The sequence below is a fragment of the Bufo bufo genome, chromosome 5 (assembly GCF_905171765.1).
Source record: "Bufo bufo chromosome 5, aBufBuf1.1, whole genome shotgun sequence".
In the NCBI taxonomy this organism is placed as follows: domain Eukaryota; kingdom Metazoa; phylum Chordata; class Amphibia; order Anura; family Bufonidae; genus Bufo; species Bufo bufo.
The window spans coordinates 206916958-206939618 of NC_053393.1; positions in this window are offsets into that span (position 1 = coordinate 206916958).

A 22661-nucleotide genomic window follows, 5' to 3' on the forward strand; every position below is an offset into this window, starting at 1 on the left:
TTGAAGTCATTTTTGGCAGTGTCATCACAGGTGACGAAACATGGGTCTACAAATACGACCCTGAGAAGAAGCAACAAAGTGCACAATGGAAGACTGAAGATTCTCCCCGACCACAAAAGTTCTACCAGTTCAAATCAAAAGCCAAAATAATGTTGGTAACTTTTGACATTAGAGGGATTGTTCACTATGAATTTGTCTCAACTGGACAAACAGTCAACCAAGGATTCTATTTAGAAGTGTGAAAAGTGTGAAAAAGTAAGACAGAAACAACCACAATTATTTGCATTACAACAATGCACACATGGTTTAATGGTTAATACATGTTTTCATATTTAAAGGATATAACATGAATGTCTGACAGGTTTAGCACTAGAAGGTAGAAGACAAGGTGGAGTGGTGGCTGTGCAGAGGATTTTTGGAAAAACTTATTTTATAAGTTTATAACTTCATAACACCCATGAAATATAATGTAGATATTTACAGCCAACATCATCTCTTCTTCTCTGGATGACACGACAAGGAGGTCTTCATTCACTGCTCTTTAGGGTCCATTCACGCGTCCGTTGTTTCTTTCCTGATCTGTTCCGTTTTTTGCAGAACAGATCTGGACCAGATCTGGACCCATTCATTTTCAATGGGTCCTGAAAAAAAATCAGACATTGAGCTGTCCGTTTTTTTTCAGGACCCATTGAAAATGAATGGGTCCAGATCTGGTCCAGATCTGTTTCGCAAAAAACGGAACAGATCAGGAAAGAAACAACGGACGTGTGAATGGACCCTTAGAGGGGTTTTCTGGGGAGGGAGACTTTGGGTAAAAATAAAAAAGAGGCATTTCTGATCTCACTATTCCCCGTTGCTGCCATTCCTATGCTGCATTGGCCCCTCTTTCTTCTACTTCATGCTCCCAACTCGATACACAGAAAATGGCTACTCAGCCAATTACTGGCTGGGGCTCGGTCAAGCCAAAAGGCAAGTGATTGGCTGAGCAGACATCTCTAGTTTCCTGTGTCTCAAGCCTGATGCAAGAATTGGAGAGCAGCAGGGCTAATAAATGGTTGGAAGAGCAGCGGTGGTGGACCAGAGAGGTGATCAAAGTTTCTTTTATTTTATTTATAGCGATAATGCCCCATAATGCCCTATTTTCTAAGACAAAAAATACCCTTTTAATGTCAAAATCGTCAACATCTTTAAGGGGATAATATGCACTAAAGGTACCTATATTGTGATATTATTTAGATGAGACACAAATTACAGTAAGTTTCTATAAGTGATTTTCTGGGGCAGTTTTTTCCAATTTTAGCCTAGCAACATATGTGCAGTTTTCGATGCAGCCTGAGGTGATGTTTTCATACAATTGTTGTTGAGTCAAATCTGGGCGTGGATCCTGCAATAAGGATAAATATAAGCCTTTCATTTATATTCCCCACTTCTTTCGTATCCACTCTTGACTCTGATTCCATTTTTAAAATTACCTTTAAGGGTCCATTCACACGTTCGCAACTGTTCTGCGGTCCCCAAATTGTGGATCAGCAAAACACGCACTCCAGCCATGTGCATTCCGCATTTTGCGGACTGCACATGGCCAACACTACAATAGAAATGCCTTTTCTTTTCCGTGGCTTCGGAACGGAAATGCGGATCCGGACAACACACGATGTGCTGTGGGCATCTTTTGCTGCACCGTTGAAAATAAATGGGTCAGCACCCGTTCCTCAATTTTGCGTGGACCCATTATGCGGATGTGTGAGTGGACTCTAAAGGGTATTAAGTCGGGGTAAAGTTTATGATGAAAGAATTATTTTTCATAATAGCTTCTATGCCTAAACATACAATATACAAATGGGTTATTTGATGGTTAAATGTGCTGTACATTTACATAGCAAAATAATTTTTTTCAATGAGTTTAACAAATATGCTGCACATTATATTCATAGTTCAGCTTAATGGCATTTTTAATACGCATTTCTCATCTTTGTCCTCATACTTTTCCTATTTATCTTTATTATACATTAGTGTCTATTGAGGATTTTGCTACCATTTATGCTCCATTAGAAAGCCTTATTGCTACAATAAAACATGACAGTCGCTAGATATTTTATCTTCTGCTCTGCTATATAGAACAGTCCACACTCTTCAAGGAAAATTTGCAAGTTATGGAAAAATATGTTGTAATTTTCAGACGCAAGAAAAAATCCTGAAGATTTCAGTTAATTGACCTTTGCCATGAACTGATTAAATATTTGCAGAAAGGTTTGCACAGCGGGGATAATAATATGAGAACAAGGAACCGCTGATTGTGAAGGCGAGTAATTCTATATAGTCTAATTTAGAAAAAATGAGGACATGCTACATGACAAGCCAGGGAGAATCAGTTAAAATTTCACTAAAAGGAACTGCACAATCAATATTATTATAACATAAGTAACAAAGAGTATCTGCATAACTATCATTTAACCATATTCAGTTAATTAATAAATCCTTAAAGGGGTGTTCCAGCCTGTAGATATTGAAGACCTATCCTCAGAATAGATCATACATATCATATTGGTGGGGATCCAAGTGATTGGCTAGCTGTGGGATTCCCATAAATCTGGTATTGATGGCTTATGCTCAAGATAGGTCATCAATGTCTACAGGTTGGAAAAATGGCTGACTCTAGACATTCAGGCTTTATTCAGGTTTTGTTCAGGATTTTTGATGCAGTTTTGAATCTAAAACCAGGAGGAAACTACAAAAAAAGAGGAGAAGCAGAATCTGCACTATACTTTCTTTTTTTTTATGATCCACACCTGACTTTGACTGCAAAACTACATTAATAACTGGATGAAAACCCAAATGTGTATGGGCACTCTAGGGTGCTGTCACAAACTTACCTGTACGGGCTCCAGCAACTTCAGCTTCGGCGAGACCGCATCGGGAGAGACACGCTGCTAAGCCACGCCCCTGGCGACATGTGCTGGAGGAGACTAGTAGTGGGATGATGGCTCAGCTGATCTATTCCTGTGTGCTAGTGTTCTGACTAATGGAGTGACCAGTCATCACCTATCAGGTTCTAATCCTGGGACTTGGTGCTCTATATAAACACCTTCCTGGCCTTATACCAACGCCAGTCATAGTCTCTGACTCACTAGCTGTGTTGCTGGTTCCTGGTTGGGTATTTTGGATTACTAGCGTTTTGACCACGGCTTGTCCTTTTGACCACTCTCTGTCTAAAATACTGAGTTTCCCGTCTGGTTCTAATCTCAGTTTGATTATTTGGTTACTCTGTCTCTCGATTTGGTACGTTGTTGTCCTCACATATGACTCTGTCTCTGTGTCTTGTTTTTGTACCTTGGTGTTGTTTGTCTTGCACCATAGCTGAGTAGGGAACATCGAACAGTTGTGTACTTGCTACTTAGAGTTTGCACTGCAAGTAGGCAGGGAAAGCGGGTGGGGTTCTAATTAGCACTCACTTTCCGTGTCCGTCCCTACCTACTGACATTATAGATGCCTTCTCATGCTGCAGATTTGTTGAAGAATTTTCTACAACTGAAAAATGTTTGAAGGACTCTTAAGGGACTCTATACAGGAGTATGTGACTGTAAATAATATTATAAGTGATAACCAGCATGGGTTTACTAAGGCCAGAAGTTGTCAGACTAACCTGATTTGTTTTTATGAGGATGTGAGTAGTAGCCTGGACAGAGGGGCGGCTGTGGATGTAGTGTTTCTGGATTTTGCAAAGGCTTTTGATACTGTCCCTCATAGACGCTTAATAAGTAAAGTAAGGTCTATCGGCTTGGAAAGTATAGTTTGTAATTGGATTGAAAACTGGCTAAAGGACCGTGTCCAGAGAGTTGTGGTCAATGATTCCTATTCAGAATGCGCCGGCGTTATAAGTGGTGTACCCCAAGGTTCAGCGCTGGGCCCTCTATTATTTAATTTATTTATTAATGATATTGAGGAGGGGATTAATAGCACCGTTTCTATTTTTGCAGATGACACTAAGCTATGTAGTACTGTACAGTCTATGGAAGATGTCGATATACTACAAGCTGACTTGAACACTGAGTGATTGCGCATCAACTTGGCAAATGAGGTTCAATGTGGATAAATTTAAAGTTATGCATCTAGTAGTAATAATCTCCGTGCATCATATGTCCTAGGTGATGTAACACTGTGAGATTCACATATAGAGAAGGATTTGGGTGTCCTTGTAGATGGTAGATTAAATAACAGCATACAATGTCAATCAGCTGCTTCTAAGGCCACCAGGATATTGTCATGCATTAAACGAGGCATGGAGTGGGGCAGGGATGTAAAACTACCACTTTACAAAGCGCTGGTGCTGCCTCATCTGGAATATGCAGTTCAATTCTGGGCACTAGTCCATAGAAAGGACGCTCTGCAGCTGGAAAAAGTACAGATGAGAGTGACTAAACTGATAACGGGCATGGAGGGTCTTAGTTATGAAGAAAGATTAAAATAATTAAATGTATTTAGTCTTGAGAAGTGACATATAAGGGGGGACATGATTAAATTATACAAATATATAAATGGGCCATACCAAAAATACAGTGAAAAACTGTTCCATGTCAAATGCCCTTAAAAGACAAGGGGGCACTGCCTCCGACTGAAGAAGAAAAAGTTCAGTCTCCAGAAGCATCAAAACTTCTTTACTGTAAGAAGTGTGAATCTGAGGAATAGACTTCCTCAGGACTTGGTCACAGCAGAAGCAGTGGACAGTTTTAAAAAGGGTTTAGATGAATTCTTAAAAGTAAATGACATTAATGCTTAAGAAAATGTGTAGAAATCTGAGTCTCACTTCCTTCTGGGATTCGCATCTCCACCTTTTCCTTGGTTGAACTTGACAGACTTATGTCTTTTTTTAACCGTATTAACTATGTAACTATGAAAATAAGTTTGATCCACCTGAATGTCCCATTGAAATGAATGTAACTGACTTTCAGTCGCAGAAAAATCGACAATAAAATCTTTAGGCCCCTTTCACACGGGCGAGTATTCCGCGCGGATGCGATGCGTGAGTTGAACGCATTGCACCCGCACTGAATCCTGACCCATTCATTTCTATGGGGCTGTGCACACGAGCAGTGATTTTCATGCATCACTTGTGCGTTGCGTGAAAATCGCAGCATGCTCCTCTTTGTGCGTTTTTCACGTAACGCAGGCCCAATAGAAGTGAATGGAGTTGCGTGAAAATCGCAAGCATCCGCAAGCAAGTGCGGATGCAGTGCGATTTTCACGCACGGTTGTTGGGTGACGATGGGGACCCGATCATTATTATTTCCCCTTATAACATGGTTATAAGGGAAAATAATAGCATTCTGAATACAGAATGCATAGTAAAATAGGGCTGGAGGGGTTAAAAAAATAATAATAATAATTTAACTCACCTTAATCCACTTGTTTGCGCAGCCGGCATCTCTTCTTTCTTTATCTGTGAGCAATAGGACCTTTGATGATGTCACCATGGTGATGAATCATGTGATGAACGCAGTGACGTCATCAAAGGTCCTATTGCTCACAGATGAAGACAGAAGAGATGCCGGCTGCGCGAACAAGTGGATTAAGAGGAGTTAAATTTTGTAAAAAAAAATATTTAACCCCTCCAGCCCTATTGTACTATGCATTCTGTATTCAGAATGCTATTATTTTCCCTTATAACCATGTTATAAGGGGAAATAATACAATCTACACTACAACTAACCCAAACCTGAACTTGTGTAAAGAAGTTCGAGTCTGGGTACCACAGTCGGTTTTTTATCATGCGCGTGCAAAACACATTGCACCCGCGCGATAAAAACTGAACATCGGAACGCAAACGCAGTAAAAACTGACTGCAATTGCATTCCTACTCGCGCGGGTTTGCCACAATGCACCGGGGCGCATCCGGACCTAATCCGGACACGCCCGTGTGAAAGAGGCCTTAGTGTGTGAAGGCAGTGTGTGAAGGCACCCTAAAGAATTGTCTCATCTGGACTATCTTTTGTCTAAATGAGGACCCAATGGCAATCAACTGTTATCACCATGTAAAGCTGCAGTGGTCACTGCAGGAGGAACTTGGTATTACATGGCTCTCCACTTCGGCAAATTGGGTTTTTCGGAGTGGGAGAACACCCTAATTTTTATCCTTAGCCCGAATAGAGCCAATGAAAAAGGGTTATCTTAATAGGTCAATCCTTAAATTGGATCTTGAAAAATCTTTTATTACAAGAAGTTTGTAGCAGACATCTAAAGGCAATTTGATCATAAGCATTTTCTCAATATATTTAAATAGTCTAAGCTCCATTTCTTTACTTTAGAGCACAGATCTTATATTTCCACACACAGCTATCGTGTCTGTGAAAATCCTGGCAACTGCCTGCCCTTTTAGGGAGTCTGATCCATAAGACATTGAATACAAATGCTATTGACGTGAATAAGGGTCCATTCACACGTCCGCAAATGGGTCCACATCCATTCTGCAATATCAGGAACAGGTGCGGAACCATTCATTCTCAATAGGGCAGGAATGGATGCGGAGAGCACACTATGTGCTCTCCGCATCTGCATTTCCGGAGCGCAGCCCCGATCTTCCGGGCTTCGGCCCTGAACTTCCGGGCCGCGGCTCCGCAAAAAAATAGAACAAGTCCTATTCTTGTCCACAATTGCGGATAAGAATGGGGGGTGCCGGCCAGGTGTATTGCGGATCCTCAATACACCACGGACGTGTGAATGGACCCTAAGAGTAATATACAGAGTAAGGCCTCATGCACATGACCGTGGTTTTGGTCCGCATCTGATCCACATTTTTTGTGGATTGAATGTGGACCCATTTATTTCAATGGGGCCGCAAAAGATGTGGACAACACATGGTGTGCTGTCCGCATCTGCACGTACATTCCATGAAAATAATTTTGTAGACATGAATAGGCAGAACTTACACGGCCAGTATTCGTATTTTAAGGATCGGCAATTTGTAGACCACAAAAACGGCTATGGCGTGTGCATGAGACCAGAAGTGCAGAAGTGATGGGGGGGGGGGGAGTGATAAATATAAAGGAAGGGCTTATACTGGATCCACTTCTGGCTTTTGGTCACAAATCTGCATCAAAAACAAACAAAAAGCTGTGTGTAAAAAATGTTTTTCAACCTGTGGCTTTCAAGCTTTTGCAAACTACAGCTCTCATCGTTGTCCAGAACCTTTATATTTTTTATATTCTTTGATTTTGTGAAATTGCACAGTTCACAACTGTGGATCGGCGATGTGCTCACATAAAAAGGATTGTATTTCATCATAAACACTATAGCAATAAACAATGCCAAAAAAAAAAAAAATGCAATATCAATACAAAGCTACTGGTAAATCAATTGGGAATCAATAGGCTTTTTAAAATAAATAACTCACCTCCCTGAGAAAGCGCATGCTGTTCAGTAATTCAGTAGTAGTTAAAAGCAAAGCAAGTTAACACAGTAAACCCATATACAAATGGAACACTAATGTTTCCAAGCACATGAAGAAGGATGTGGTAAAATAACAGAAATCTGCTGAACTCTATATAAACTAATAGATGATTAACTACAGGGGCGTAGCTAGAAATGCATGGTCCCCATAGCAAAAAAAAATTATGGCCCCCCCCCCCCCGTGCCATCCACAGATCCCCATCCCCTAAATAGTGCCATCCACAGATCCCCCTCCCCTAAATAGTGCCATCCACAGATCCCCCTCCCCTAAATAGTGCCATCCACAGATCCCCCTCCACTAAATAGTGCCATCCACAGATCCCTCTCCCCTAAATAGTGCCATCCACAGATCCCCCTCCCTAAATAGTGCCATCCACAGATCCCCCTCCCCTAAATAGTGCCATCCACAGATCCCCCTCCCCTAAATAGTGCCATCCACAGATCCCTCTCCCCTAAACAGTGCCATCCACAGATACTCCTCCCCTAAACAGTGCCATCAACAGATCCCCCTCCCCTAAACAGTGCCATCCACAGATCCCTCTCCCCTAAATAGTGCCATCCACAGATCCCCCTCCCCTAAATAGTGCCATCCACAGATCCCTCTCCCCTAAACAGTGCCATCCACAGATCCTCCTCCCCTAAACAGTGCCATCAACAGATCCCCCCTCCCCTAAACAGTGCCATACACAGATCCCCCTCCCCTAAACAGTGCCATCCACAGATCCCTCTCCCCTAAACAGTGCCATCCACAGATTCCCCTCCCCTAAATAGTGCCATCCACAGATCCCTCTCCCCTAAACAGTGCCATCCACAGATCCTTCTCCCCTAAACAGTGCCATCAACAGATCCCCCCTCCCCTAAACAGTGCCATACACAGATCCCCCTCCCCTAAATAGTGCCATCCACAGATCCCTCTCCCCTAAACAGTGCCATCCACAGATCCTCCTCCCCTAACCAGTGCCATCAACAGATCCCCCCTCCCCTAAACAGTGCCATACACAGATCCCCCTCCCCTAAACAGTGCCATCCACAGATCCCTCTCCCCTAAACAGTGCCATCCACAGATCCCCCTCCCCTAAATAGTGCCATCCACAGATCCCTCTCCCCTAAACAGTGCCATCCACAGATCCTCCTCCCCTAAACAGTGCCATCAACAGATCCCCCCTCCCCTAAACAGTGCCATACACAGATCCCCCTCCCCTAAACAGTGCCATCCACAGATCCCTCTCCCCTAAACAGTGCCATCCACAGATCCCCCTCCCCTAAACAGTGCCATCCACAGATCCCTCTCCCCTAAACAGTGCCATCCACAGATCCCTCTCCCCTAAACAGTGCCGTCCACAGATCCCCCTCCCCTAAATAGTGCCATCCACAGATCCCCCTCCCCTAAATAGTGCCATCCACAGATCCCCCTCCCCTAAATAGTGCCATCCACAGATCCCCCTTCCCTAAATAGTGCCATCCACAGATCCCCCTCCCCTAAATAGTGCCATCCACAGATCCCCCTCCCCTAAATAGTGCCATCCACAGATCCCCCTCCCCTAAACAGTGCCATCCACAGATCCCTCTCCCCTAAATAGTGCCATCCACAGATCCCTCTCCCCTAAACAGTGCCATCCACAGATCCCCCTCCCCTAAACAGTGCCATCCACAGATCCCCCTCCCCTAAATAGTGCCATCAACAGATCCCCCCTCCCCTAAATAGTGCCATACACAGATCCCCCTCCCCTAAACAGTGCCATCCACAGTATCAGGTGCCTTCCCCCCCCATGTGCCAGTCAGTATCAGGTGCCAACCCCCCCCCTCCCCCAGGTGCCAGTATCAGGTCAGGTACCAACCCCCCTCCCCCCATGTGCCAGTATCAAGTGCCCCCCTCTCGCCCCATGGCAGTAACAGTCGGGTATTAAAAAAAAAACAAAAACACTTCTACTTACCTCCATGTCAGCCTCTTCCTGTATGTCCATATATGGAGTCAGTGCTTGTATTTCAGAAAAGGTTTCTACTGGGATTCAAACCCACAACCTTCTGTATCAGAGGCAAAGCATCTAACCACAAGACCATAAGAGCTGCCTTGCTGCTGTCTGAAAAATTATGAGACTTCTACTGTTATAGCTGGCTAAGTGTACATCTATACACATGACAGCTGCTCATATATAGAGATATAGCAGAGCTGAGTGTGCTGGGATAACTGTCATATAGAGATATAGCAGTGCTGGGTGTGTTGGGGCAGCTGTCATATGTATATATATGTATAATTTTTTCAATCAGTTGCAATGCCTCCTTTATGGTTGTGAGGGTAAATGCTTTGCCTCTGATACACTCATACATTGGAGGTCGTGGGTTCGAATCCCAGACACATCAGGAGACTTTAGAATACAGTAAGATTAGATCACATTAGCGAGGGGGCCTGAACATTAAGACTGCTGCTGTGAAGGGGGCCCTGAACATTAAGACAAGAATCGATATTTAACTAACTTGAAAATAAACTGTCGGGCCCCGAAGCAGCTGCTTCCCCGGTAGTTACGCCACCTCCTGGGTGTCTGTGTGTGTTAATAAAAAAATAAAAATAATGCGGTCGGACGGGCCCCCAGTGGCGTAGGGCCCCATAGCCACTGCTATGGTTGCTATGGCGATCCCTACGCCACAGATTAACTACTTATACTGAGTCAGTCACAACAGTGCAGTCTGGCACTAGTACCAACCAGAGATAACTGGGAAGAAGCCTTAACCTCTTAAGGACCGGGGGATTTTCCATTTTTGCGTTTTAGTTTTTCCCTCCCCGCCTTCCCATAGTCCTAACCCTATGAGGGCTTATTTTTTGTGGTACAAATCGTACTTTCTAATGGCACCATTTACGGTTGCATACCATGTAGAAGGAAGCGGGGAAAAAAATCCATATGGGGTAGAATTGGGAAAAGATGCAATTCTGATAAAGTTTTTTTTTTTTTTACACTGTACATTATGCAGTAAAATCGACCTGTTATCTTTATTCTCCAGGTCAGTACGGTTACAACGATATCACACTTGTATAATTTTTCTTGCGTTTTAATACTGAAAAAAAAATTAAAACCTTTGAGAAAAAAAAAATATTATAACCATATTCTGACCCATATAACTTTTTTGTAGTTATGTGAACGGGGCTGTGTGAGGGCTCATTTTTTGCAGGACGATCTGTTCTTTTCAGATTTGAAGTGTGTGTGACTTTTTGATCACTTTTTATAAAAAAATTATTGGGTAGTTGAAGTGACAAAAAATGGTAAATTGGCTGTTTTTATTTTTTTTCCCATTACGCTATTTGCCGCATGCCATTAATATTGTTATATTTTAATTGTACGGGCATTTTCGCATGCGGAGATGCCCATGATGTTTATTTTTTTATTGGTTAAGTATTTTTATTTTAAGAAAAGGGCGGTGATTTAATATTTTTTTTTATATCTGTAAACACTTTTTTTTTTACTTTTATTTTTTTAAGTCACTTTGGGGGACAATAACTGGCAATCAATTGCCCATTGTGTTCATTGATGGCTATACAGACATCATTGAACACTTCATTTGCACTATACCAATACAATGCTGCCACCTAGTGGCCTGTATTGGTATATTCCTAAAATATGCACCGAAGCCTGCTTGAGGCTTCGGGCTATTTCAGTAATGTAACAGGTTCCCTGATCTCAGTCGGGGAAAACTGTTACCGGAGCAGAAACGTGCGACTTACACTTCCGGACTGCAAAAATGCTGTGGTCACATTTGACCACGGCATCTGAAGGGTAAAATGTATGCAATTAGCCTTATTAAAATAGCAGAAACCCGGCGGTTATGGCGCCCACTGCACCTGCAAGTGGGCCCCATGTTCAGTGACCAGACATCCGCCGTACATATACGGCGGAGGTCCTTAAGGGGTTAAAGAGAACTTGAACTAGATGGGTTCATCAACATGGTTCTATAAACCAGAGACAGACCCTGTTCATTCCACATCTGTGGGTGTTCTATCTGTTGGACAGACCCTCACCAATGTGACCCTTAAAGGGGTTGTCTCACTTCAGCAAAAGGCATTTATCTTGTAGACAAATTAATACAAGGCACTTACTAATGTATTGTGATTGTCCATATTGCTTCCTTTGCTGGCTTGATTCATTTTTCCTTCAAATTATAAACTTCTCATTTCCAGGGGTCACAAGTACGGCCACTCTGCAGTCCAGGGTTTTAATTACACAGTTACATCCAGAAATATTATTTGCAGCATTCTTATGTATGCTGGCATGACTAGTGTTAATTTGCTTTCAGTTTGATATGGTAGTTTCACCTGGTCTGGGGATGTACCTGTGTGCAGTTATTCTGTGTTTGTTACAGTAGTTTGGTGATGTACATGTTATGATTAAGATCTTTAGTCAGTATGCCCTGTGGGTATGTTCGCACAGAGTATTTTCAGAGTTGAAAAAACATTTTATTTAATATGTTTTATTCTTTACATGTTTTTTAACACAGCTTTGGTGCCTTTTTCGGCAAGCATATTTATTACTGAACAGAACGGAAATTCTGTATCCAGAATCCATGTCAAGAATGGTCAGGACTAGAGTTGAGTGAACACCTGGATGTTCGGGTTCGAGAAGTTCGGCCGAACTTCCCGGAAATGTTCGGGTTCGGGATCCGAACCCGAACCGAACTTCGTCCCGAACCCGAACCCCATTGAAGTCAAAGGGGACCCGAACTTTTCGGCACTAAAAAGGCTGTAAAACAGCCCAGGAAAGAGCTAGAGGGCTGCAAAAGGCAGCAACATGTTGGTAAATCCCCTGCAAACAAATGTGGATAGGGAAATGAATTAAAATAAAAATAAAATAAATAAAAATGACCCAATATCAATTGGACAGAGGTCCCATAGCAGAGAATCTGGCTTCACGTCAGCAGAGAATCAGTCTCTTCATGCCATAGCAAAGAATCTGGCTTCATGTCAGCAGAGAATCAGTCTCTTCATGCCATAGCAGAGAATCTGGCTTCATGTCACCCACCACTGGAAGAGGTCACTGTCACATATTTAGGCCCCGACACCCAGACAGAGGAGAGCGGTCCCGTAACAGAGAATCTGGCCTTATGTCAGCGCAGAATCTGTCTTCATGTCATAGCAGAGAATCAGGCTTCACGTCACCCACCACTGGAACAGGCCACTGTCACACATTTAGGCCCAGGCACCCAGGCAGAGGAGAGAGGTCCCGTAACAGAGAATCTGGCCTTATGTCAGCGCAGAATCTGTCTTCATGTCATAGCAGAGAATCAGGCTTCACGTCACCCACCACTGGAACAGGCCACTGTCACACATTTAGGCCCAGGCACCCAGGCAGAGGAGAGAGGTCCCGTAACAGAGAATCTGGCCTTATGTCAGCGCAGAATCTGTCTTCATGTCATAGCAGAGAATCAGGCTTCACGTCACCCACCACTGGAACAGGCCACTGTCACATATTTAGGCCCAGGCACCCAGGCAGAGGAGAGAGGTCCCGTAAAACAGAGAATCTGGCCTTATGTCAGCGCAGAATCTGTCTTCATGTCATAGCAGAGAATCAGGCTTCACGTCACCCACCACTGGAAGAGGCCACTGTCACATATTTAGGCCCAGGCACCCAGGCAGAGGAGAGAGGTCCCGTAACAGAGAATCTGGCCTTATGTCAGCGCAGAATCTGTCTTCATGTCATAGCAGAGAATCAGGCTTCACGTCACCCACCACTGGAACAGGCCACTGTCACACATTTAGGCCCAGGCACCCAGGCAGAAGAGAGAGGTCCCGTAACAGAGAATCTGGCCTTATGTCAGCGCAGAATCTGTCTTCATGTCATAGCAGAGAATCAGGCTTCACGTCACCCACCACTGGAACAGGCCACTGTCACACATTTAGGCCCAGGCACCCAGGCAGAGGAGAGAGGTCCTGTAACAGAGAATCTGGCCTTATGTCAGCGCAGAATCTGTCTTCATGTCATAGCAGAGAATCAGGCTTCACGTCACCCACCACTGGAACAGGCCACTGTCACACATTTAGGCCCAGGCACCCAGGCAGAGGAGAGAGGTCCCGTAACAGAGAATCTGGCCTTATGTCAGCGCAGAATCTGTCTTCATGTCATAGCAGAGAATCAGGCTTCACGTCACCCACCACTGGAACAGGCCACTGTCACATATTTAGGCCCAGGCACCCAGGCAGAGGAGAGAGGTCCCGTAACAGAGAATCTGGCCTTATGTCAGCGCAGAATCTGTCTTCATGTCATAGCAAAGAATCAGGCTTCACGTCACCCACCACTGGAACAGGCCACTGTCACATATTTAGGCCCAGGCACCCAGGCAGAGGAGAGAGGTCCCGTAACAGAGAATCTGGCCTTATGTCAGCGCAGAATCTGTCTTCATGTCATAGCAGAGAATCAGGCTTCACGTCACCCACCACTGGAACAGGCCACTGTCACATATTTAGGCCCAGGCACCCAGGCAGAGGAGAGAGGTCCCGTAACAGAGAATCTGGCCTTATGTCAGCGCAGAATCTGTCTTCATGTCATAGCAGAGAATCAGGCTTCACGTCACCCACCACTGGAACAGGCCACTGTCACATATTTAGGCCCAGGCACCCAGGCAGAGGAGAGAGGTCCCGTAACAGAGAATCTGGCCTTATGTCAGCGCAGAATCTGTCTTCATGTCATAGCAGAGAATCAGGCTTCACGTCACCCACCACTGGAACAGGCCACTGTCACACATTTAGGCCCAGGCACCCAGGCAGAGGAGAGAGGTCCCGTAACAGAGAATCTGGCCTTATGTCAGCGCAGAATCTGTCTTCATGTCATAGCAGAGAATCAGGCTTCACGTCACCCACCACTGGAACAGGCCACTGTCACACATTTAGGCCCAGGCACCCAGGCAGAGGAGAGAGGTCCTGTAACAGAGAATCTGGCCTTATGTCAGCGCAGAATCTGTCTTCATGTCATAGCAGACAATCAGGCTTCACGTCACCCACCACTGGAACAGGCCACTGTCACATATTTAGGCCCAGGCACCCAGGCAGAGGAGAGAGGTCCCGTAACAGAGAATCTGGCCTTATGTCAGCGCAGAATCTGTCTTCATGTCATAGCAGAGAATCAGGCTTCACGTCACCCACCACTGGAACAGGCCACTGTCACATATTTAGGCCCAGGCACCCAGGCAGAGGAGAGAGGTCCCGTAACAGAGAATCTGGCCTTATGTCAGCGCAGAATCTGTCTTCATGTCATAGAAAAGAATCAGGCTTCACGTCACCCACCACTGGAACAGGCCACTGTCACATATTTAGGCCCAGGCACCCAGGCAGAGGAGAGAGGTCCCGTAACAGAGAATCTGGCCTTATGTCAGCGCAGAATCTGTCTTCATGTCATAGCAGAGAATCAGGCTTCACGTCACCCACCACTAGAACAGGCCACTGTCACATATTTAGGCCCAGGCACCCAGGCAGAGGAGAGAGGTCCCGTAACAGAGAATCTGTCCTTATGTCAGCGCAGAATCTGTCTTCATGTCATAGCAGAGAATCAGGCTTCACGTCACCCACCACTGGAACAGGCCACTGTCACACATTTGGGCCCAGGCACCCAGGCAGAGGAGAGAGGTCCCGTAACAGAGAATCTAGCCTTATGTCAGCGCAGAATCTGTCTTCATGTCATAGCAGAGAATCAGGCTTCACGTCACCCACCACTAGAACAGGCCACTGTCACATATTTAGGCCCAGGCACCCAGGCAGAGGAGAGAGGTCCCGTAACAGAGAATCTGGCCTTATGTCAGCGCAGAATCTGTCTTCATGTCATAGCAGAGAATCAGGCTTTACGTCACCCACCACTGGAACAGGCCACTGTCACACATTTAGGCCCAGGCACCCAGGCAGAGGAGAGAGGTCCTGTAACAGAGAATCTGGCCTTATGTCAGCGCAGAATCTGTCTTCATGTCATAGCAGAGAATCAGGCTTCACGTCACCCACCACTGGAACAGGCCACTGTCACACATTTAGGCCCAGGCACCCAGGCAGAGGAGAGAGGTCCCGTAACAGAGAATCTGGCCTTATGTCAGCGCAGAATCTGTCTTCATGTCATAGCAGAGAATCAGGCTTCACGTCACCCACCACTGGAACAGGCCACTGTCACACATTTAGGCCCAGGCACCCAGGCAGAGGAGAGAGGTCCTGTAACAGAGAATCTGGCCTTATGTCAGCGCAGAATCTGTCTTCATGTCATAGCAGAGAATCAGGCTTCACGTCACCCACCACTGGAACAGGCCACTGTCACATATTTAGGCCCAGGCACCAAGGCAGAGGAGAGAGGTCCCGTAACAGAGAATCTGGCCTTATGTCAGCGCAGAATCTGTCTTCATGTCATAGCAGAGAATCAGGCTTCACGTCACCCACCACTGGAACAGGCCACTGTCACATATTTAGGCCCAGGCACCCAGGCAGAGGAGAGAGGTCTCATAACAGAGAATCTGGCCTTATGTCAGCGCAGAATCTGTCTTCATGTCATAGCAGAGAATCAGGCTTCACGTCACCCACCACTGGAGCAGGCCACTGTCACATATTTAGGCCCAGGCACCCAGGCAGAGGAGAGAGGTCCCATAACAGAGAATCTGGCCTTATGTCAGCGCAGAATCTGTCTTCATGTCATAGCAGAGAATCAGGCTTCACGTCACCCACCACTGGAACAGGCCACTGTCACACATTTAGGCCCAGGCACCCAGGCAGAGGAGAGAGGTCCCGTAACAGAGAATCTAGCCTTATGTCAGCGCAGAATCTGTCTTCATGTCATAGCAGAGAATCAGGCTTCACGTCACCCACCACTAGAACAGGCCACTGTCACATATTTAGGCCCAGGCACCCAGGCAGAGGAGAGAGGTCCCGTAACAGAGAATCTGGCCTTATGTCAGCGCAGAATCTGTCTTCATGTCATAGCAGAGAATCAGGCTTCACGTCACCCACCACTGGAACAGGCCACTGTCACACATTTAGGCCCAGGCACCCAGGCAGAGGAGAGAGGTCCCGTAACAGAGAATCTGGCCTTATGTCAGCGCAGAATCTGTCTTCATGTCATAGCAGAAAATCAGGCTTCACGTCACCCACCACTAGAACAGGCCACTGTCACATATTTAGGCCCAGGCACCCAGGCAGAGGAGAGAGGTCCCGTAACAGAGAATCTGGCCTTATGTCAGCGCAGAATCTGTCTTCATGTCATAGCAGAGAATCAGGCTTCACGTCACCCACCACTGGAACAGGCCACTGTCACACATTTAGGCCCAGGCACCCAGGCAGAGGAGAGAGGTCCCGTAACAGAGAATCTGGCCTTATGTCAGCGCAGAATCTGTCTTCATGTCATAGCAGAGAATCAGGCTTCACGTCACCCACCACTGGAACAGGCCACTGTCACACATTTAGGCCCAGGCACCCAGGCAGAGGAGAGAGGTCCCGTAACAGAGAATCTGGCCTTATGTCAGCGCAGAATCTGTCTTCATGTCATAGCAGAGAATCAGGCTTCACGTCACCCACCACTGGAACAGGCCACTGTCACACATTTAGGCCCCGGCACCCAGACAGAGGAGAGGTTCATTCAACTTTGGGTTGCCCCGCAATATAATCTGCACAAGGGATGGACTGGTCCTGTGGGATCCATGCCTGGTTCATTTTTATGAACGTCAGCTTGTCCACATTGGCTGTAGACAGGCGGCTGCGTTTGTCTGTAATGACGCCCCCTGCCGTGCTGAATACACGTTCAGACAAAACGCTGGCCGCCGGGCAGGCCAGCACCTCCAAGGCATAAAAGGCTAGCTCTGGCCACGTGGACAATTTGGAGACCCAGAAGTTGAATGGGGCCGAACCATCAGTCAGTACGTGGAGGGGTGTGCACAGGTACTGTTCCACCATGTTAGTGAAATGTTGCCTCCTGCTAACACGTTCCGTATCAGGTGGTGGTGCAGTTAGCTGTGGCGTGGTGACAAAACTTTTCTACATCTCTGCCATGCTAACCCTGCCCTCAGAGGAGCTGGCCGTGACACAGCTGTGCTCCTCCTCTGCCTTCGCCTTGGGCTTCCACTGGTTCCCCTGTGACATTTGGGAATGCTCTCAGTAGCGCGTCTACCAACGTGCGCTTGTACTCGCGCATCTTCCTATCACGCTCCAGTGTAGGAAGTAAGGTGGGCACATTGTCTTTGTACCGGGGATCCAGCAGGGTGGCAACCCAGTAGTCCGCACACGTTAAAATGTGGGCAACTCTGCTGTCGTTGCGCAGGCACTGCAGCATGTAGTCACTCATGTGTGCCAAGCTGCCCAGAGGTAAGGACAAGCTGTCCTCTGTGGGAGGCGTATCGTCATCGTCCTGAGTTTCCCCCCAGCCACGCACCAGTGATGGGCCCGAGCTGCTTTGGGTGCCACCCCGCTGTGAACATGCTTCATCCTCATCCTCCTCCACCTCCTCCTCATCCTCGTCCTCCTCGTCCTCCAGTAGTGGGCCCTGTCTGGCCACATTTGTACCTGGCCTCTGGTGTTGCAAAAAACCTCCCTCTGAGTCACTTCGAAGAGACTGGCCTGAAAGTGCTAAAAATGACCCCTCTTCCTCCTCTTCCTCCTGGGCCACCTCCTTCTCCATCAACGCCCTAAGTGTTTTCTCAAGGAGACATAGAAGTGGTATTGTAACGCTGATAACGGCGTCATCGCCACTGGCCATGTTGGTGGAGTACTCGAAACAACGCAACAGGGCACACAGGTCTCGCATGGAGGCCCAGTCATTGGTGGTGAAGTGTGTCTGATCCGCAGTGCGACTGACCCGTGCGTGCTGCAGCTGAAACTCCACTATGGCCTGCTGCTGCTCGCACAGTCTGTCCAGCATATGCAAGGTGGAGTTCCACCTGGTGGGCACGTTGCATATGAGGCGGTGAGCGGGAAGGCCGAAGTTACGCTGTAGCGCAGACAGGTGAGCAGCGGCAGGGTGTGAACGCCGGAAGCGCGAACAGACGGCCCGCACTTTATGCAGCAGCTCTGACATGTTGGGGTAGTTGCGAATGAACTTCTGCACCACCAAATTCAGCACATGCACCAGGCAAGGGATGTGCGTCAAACCGGCTAGTCCCAGAGCTGCAACGAGATTTCGCCTATTATCGCACACCACCAGGCCGGGCTTGAGGCTCACCGGCAGCAACCACTCGTCGGTCTGTTGTTCTATACCCCGCCACAACTCCTGTGCGGTGTGGGGCCTGTCCCCCAAACATATGAGTTTCAGAATGGCCTGCTGACGTTTACCCCGGGCTGTGCTGAAGTTGGTGGTGAAGGTGTGTGGCTGACTGGATGAGCAGGTGGAAGAAGAGTGGGAGGAAGCTGAGTAGGAGGAGGAGGAGACAGGAGGCAAAGAATGTTGCCCTGCGATCCTTGGCGGCGGAAGGACGTGCGCCAAACAGCTCTCCGCCTGGGGCCCAGCCGCCACTACATTTACCCAGTGTGCAGTTAGGGAGATATAGCGTCCCTGGCCGTGCTTACTGGTCCACGTATCTGTGGTTAGGTGGACCTTGCCACAGATGGCGTTGCGCAGTGCACACTTGATTTTATCGGACACTTGTTTGTGCAGGGAAGGCACGGCTCTCTTGGAGACGTAGTGGCGGCTGGGAACAACATACTGTGGGACAGCAAGTGACATGAGCTGTTTGAAGCTGTGTGTGTCCACCAGCCTAAATGACAGCATTTCATAGGCCAGTAGTTTAGAAATGCTGGCATTCAGGGCCAGGGATCGAGGGTGGCTAGGTGGGAATTTACGCTTTCTCTCAAATGTTTGTGAGATGGAGAGCTGAACGCTGCCGTGTGACATAGTTGAGATGCTTGGTGATGCAGGTGGTGGTGTTGGTGTTACATCCCATGTTTGCTGGGCGGCAGGTGCCAACGTTCCTCCAGAGGCAGAGGAAGAGGCCGAGGCGGCGGCGGTAGCAGCAGCAGAAGAGGCCGAGGCGGCGGCAGCAGCAGAAGAGGCCGAGGCGGCAGCAGCAGAAGAGGTAGCAGGGGGAGCCTGAGTGACTTCCTTGTTTTTAAGGTGTTTACTCTACTGCAGTTCATGCTTTGCATGCAGGTGCCTGGTCATGCAGGTTGTGCTAAGGTTCAGAACGTTAATGCCTCGCTTCAGGCTCTGATGGCACAGCATGCAAACCACTCGGGTCTTGTCGTCAGCACATTGTTTGAAGAAGTGCCATGCTAGGGAACTCCTTGAAGCTGCCTTTGGGGTGCTCGGTCCCAGATGGCGGCGGTCAGTAGCAGGCGGAGTCTCTTGGCGGCGGGTGTTCTGATTTTGCCCACTGCTCCCTCTTTTGCTACGCTGTTGGCTCGGTCTCACCACTGCCTCTTCCTCCGAACTGTGAAAGTCAGTGGCACGACCTTCATTCCATGTGGGGTCTAGGACCTCATCGTCCCCTGCATCGTCTTCCACCCAGTCTTGATCCCTGACCTCCTGTTCAGTCTGCACACTGCAGAAAGACGCAGCAGTTGGCACCTGTGTTTCGTCATCATCAGAGACGTGCTGAGGTGGTATTCCCATGTCCTCATCATCAGGAAAAATAAGTGGTTGTGCGTTAGTGCATTCTATCTCTTCCACCCCTGGGGAAGGGCTAGGTGGATGCCCTTGGGAAACCCTGGCAGCAGAGTCTTCAAACAGCATAAGAGACTGCTGCATAACTTGAGGCTCAGACAGTTTCCCTGATATGCATGGGGGTGATGTGACAGACCGATGGGCTTGGTTTTCATGCGCCATCTGTGCGCTTTCTGCAGAAGACTGGGTGGGAGATAATGTGAACGTGCTGGATCCACTGTCGGCCACCCAATTGACTAATGCCTGTACCTGCTCAGGCCTTACCATCCTTAGAACGGCATTGGGCCCCACCAAATATCGCTGTAAATTCTGCTGGCTACTGGGACCTGAGGTAGTTGGTTCACTAGGACGTGTGGCTGTGGCAGAACGGCCACGTCCTCTCCCAGCACCAGAGGGTCCACTAACACCACCACGACCATGTCCACGTCCGCGTCCCTTATTAGATGTTTTCCTCATTGTTCCCGTTCACCACAATTTTGAAAATGGCAAATTTGGGAATAGTTTTTCAACCCAGAAAAAAAAATGTGCTTTTACGGTCACTACAAATAACTTGACCAGCTAAAACAGTACAGATTTGGTTGAATAGAGATGTGAGGCCTGTTTTTTTTTTGCGCTGTGTGACAGGTATAGGTTTAATCACAGAATCAGACTTCTATCTGCACGGTAGCGTGTGTCTTAGGTTTTTCTGAATGGCACTATCAGCACCTTCAATGTAAGATATCCTTTCTGGGATAGATTTCAAGTAGGCCTCAAATACCAGAAACTAGTTATTTTGAGAATGGCAAGTTTGGGAATAGTTTTTCAACCCAGAAAAAAAAATGTGCTTTTACGGTCACTACAAATAACTTGACCAGCTAAAACAGTACAGATTTGGTTGAATAGAAATGTGAGGCCTGTTTTTTTTTGCGCTGTGTGACAGGTATAGGTTTAATCACAGAATCAGACTTCTATCTGCACGGTAGCGTGTGTCTTAGGTTTTTCTGAATGGCACTATCAGCACCTTCAATGTAAGATATCCTTTTTGGGATAGATTTCAAGTAGGCCTCAAATACCAGAAACTAGTTATTTTGAGAATGGCAAATTTGGGAATAGTTTTTCAACCCAGAAAAAAAAATGTGCTTTTACGGTCACTACAAATAACTTGACCAGCTAAAACAGTACAGATTTGGTTGAATAGAAATGTGAGGCCTGTTTTTTTTTGCGCTGTGTGACAGGTATAGGTTTAATCACAGAATCAGACTTCTATCTGCACGGTAGCGTGTGTCTTAGGTTTTTCTGAATGACACTATCAGCACCTTCAATGTAAGATATCCTTTTTGGGATAGATTTCAAGTAGGCCTCAAATACCAGAAACTAGTTATTTTGAGAATGGCAAATTTGGGAATAGTTTTTAACCCAGAAAAAAAATGTGCTTTTACGGTCACTACAAATAACTTGACCAGCTAAAACAGTACAGATTTGGTTGAATAGAGATGTGAGGCCTGTTTTTTTTTTTGCGCTGTGTGACAGGTAACATAGTAACATAGTAACATAGTACATAAGGCCGAAAAAAGACATTTGTCCATCCAGTTCGGCCTGTCATCCTACAAGTTGATCCAGAGGAAGGCAAAAAAAACCCTGTGAGGTAGAAGCCAATTTTCCTCACTTTAGGGGAATAAAAAATTCCTTCCCGACTCCAATCAGGCAATCAGAATAACTCCCTGGATCAACGACCCCTCTCTAGTAGCTATAGCCTGTAATATTATTACACTCCAGAAATACATCCAGGCCCCTCTTGAATTCCTTTATTGTACTCACCATCACCACCTCCTCAGGCAGAGAGTTCCATAGTCTCACTGCTCTTACCGTAAAGAACCCTTTTCTATGTTTGTGTACAAACCTTCTTTCCTCCAAACGCAGAGGATGTCCCCTCGTCACAGTCACAGTCCTGGGGATAAATAGATGATGGGATAGATCTCTGTACTGCCCCCTGATATATTTATACATAGTAATAAGATCTCCCCTCAGTCGTCTTTTTTCTAACGTGAATAACCCTAATTTTGATAATCTTTCAGGGTACTGTAGTTGCCCCATTCCAGTTATTACTTTAGTTGCCCTCCTCTGGACCCTCTCCAGCTCTGCTATGTCTGCCTTGTTTACAGGAGCCCAGAACTGTACACAGTACTCCATGTGTGGTCTGACCAGTGATTTGTAAAGTAGTAGGAATATGTTCTCATCACGGGCATCTATGCCCCTTTTGATGCAACCCATTATCTTATTGGCCTTGGCAGCCGCTGCCTGACACTGTTTTTTGCAGCTTAGTTTGCTGTTTATTAAAATTCCTAGATCCTTTTCCATGTCAGTGTTACCGAGTGTTTTACCATTTAGTATGTACGGGTGACTTGCATTATTCCTTCCCATGTGCATAACTTTACATTTCTCAGTGTTAAACCTCATCTGCCACTTATCTGCCCAAGCCTCCAATCTATCCAGATCCCTCTGTAGTAGTATACTGTCCTCTTCAGTGTTAATTACTTTACACAGTTTAGTGTCATCTGCGAAAATTGATATTTTACTATGCAAGCCTTCTACAAGATCATTAATAAATATATTGAAGAGAATAGGGCCCAATACTGACCCCTGAGG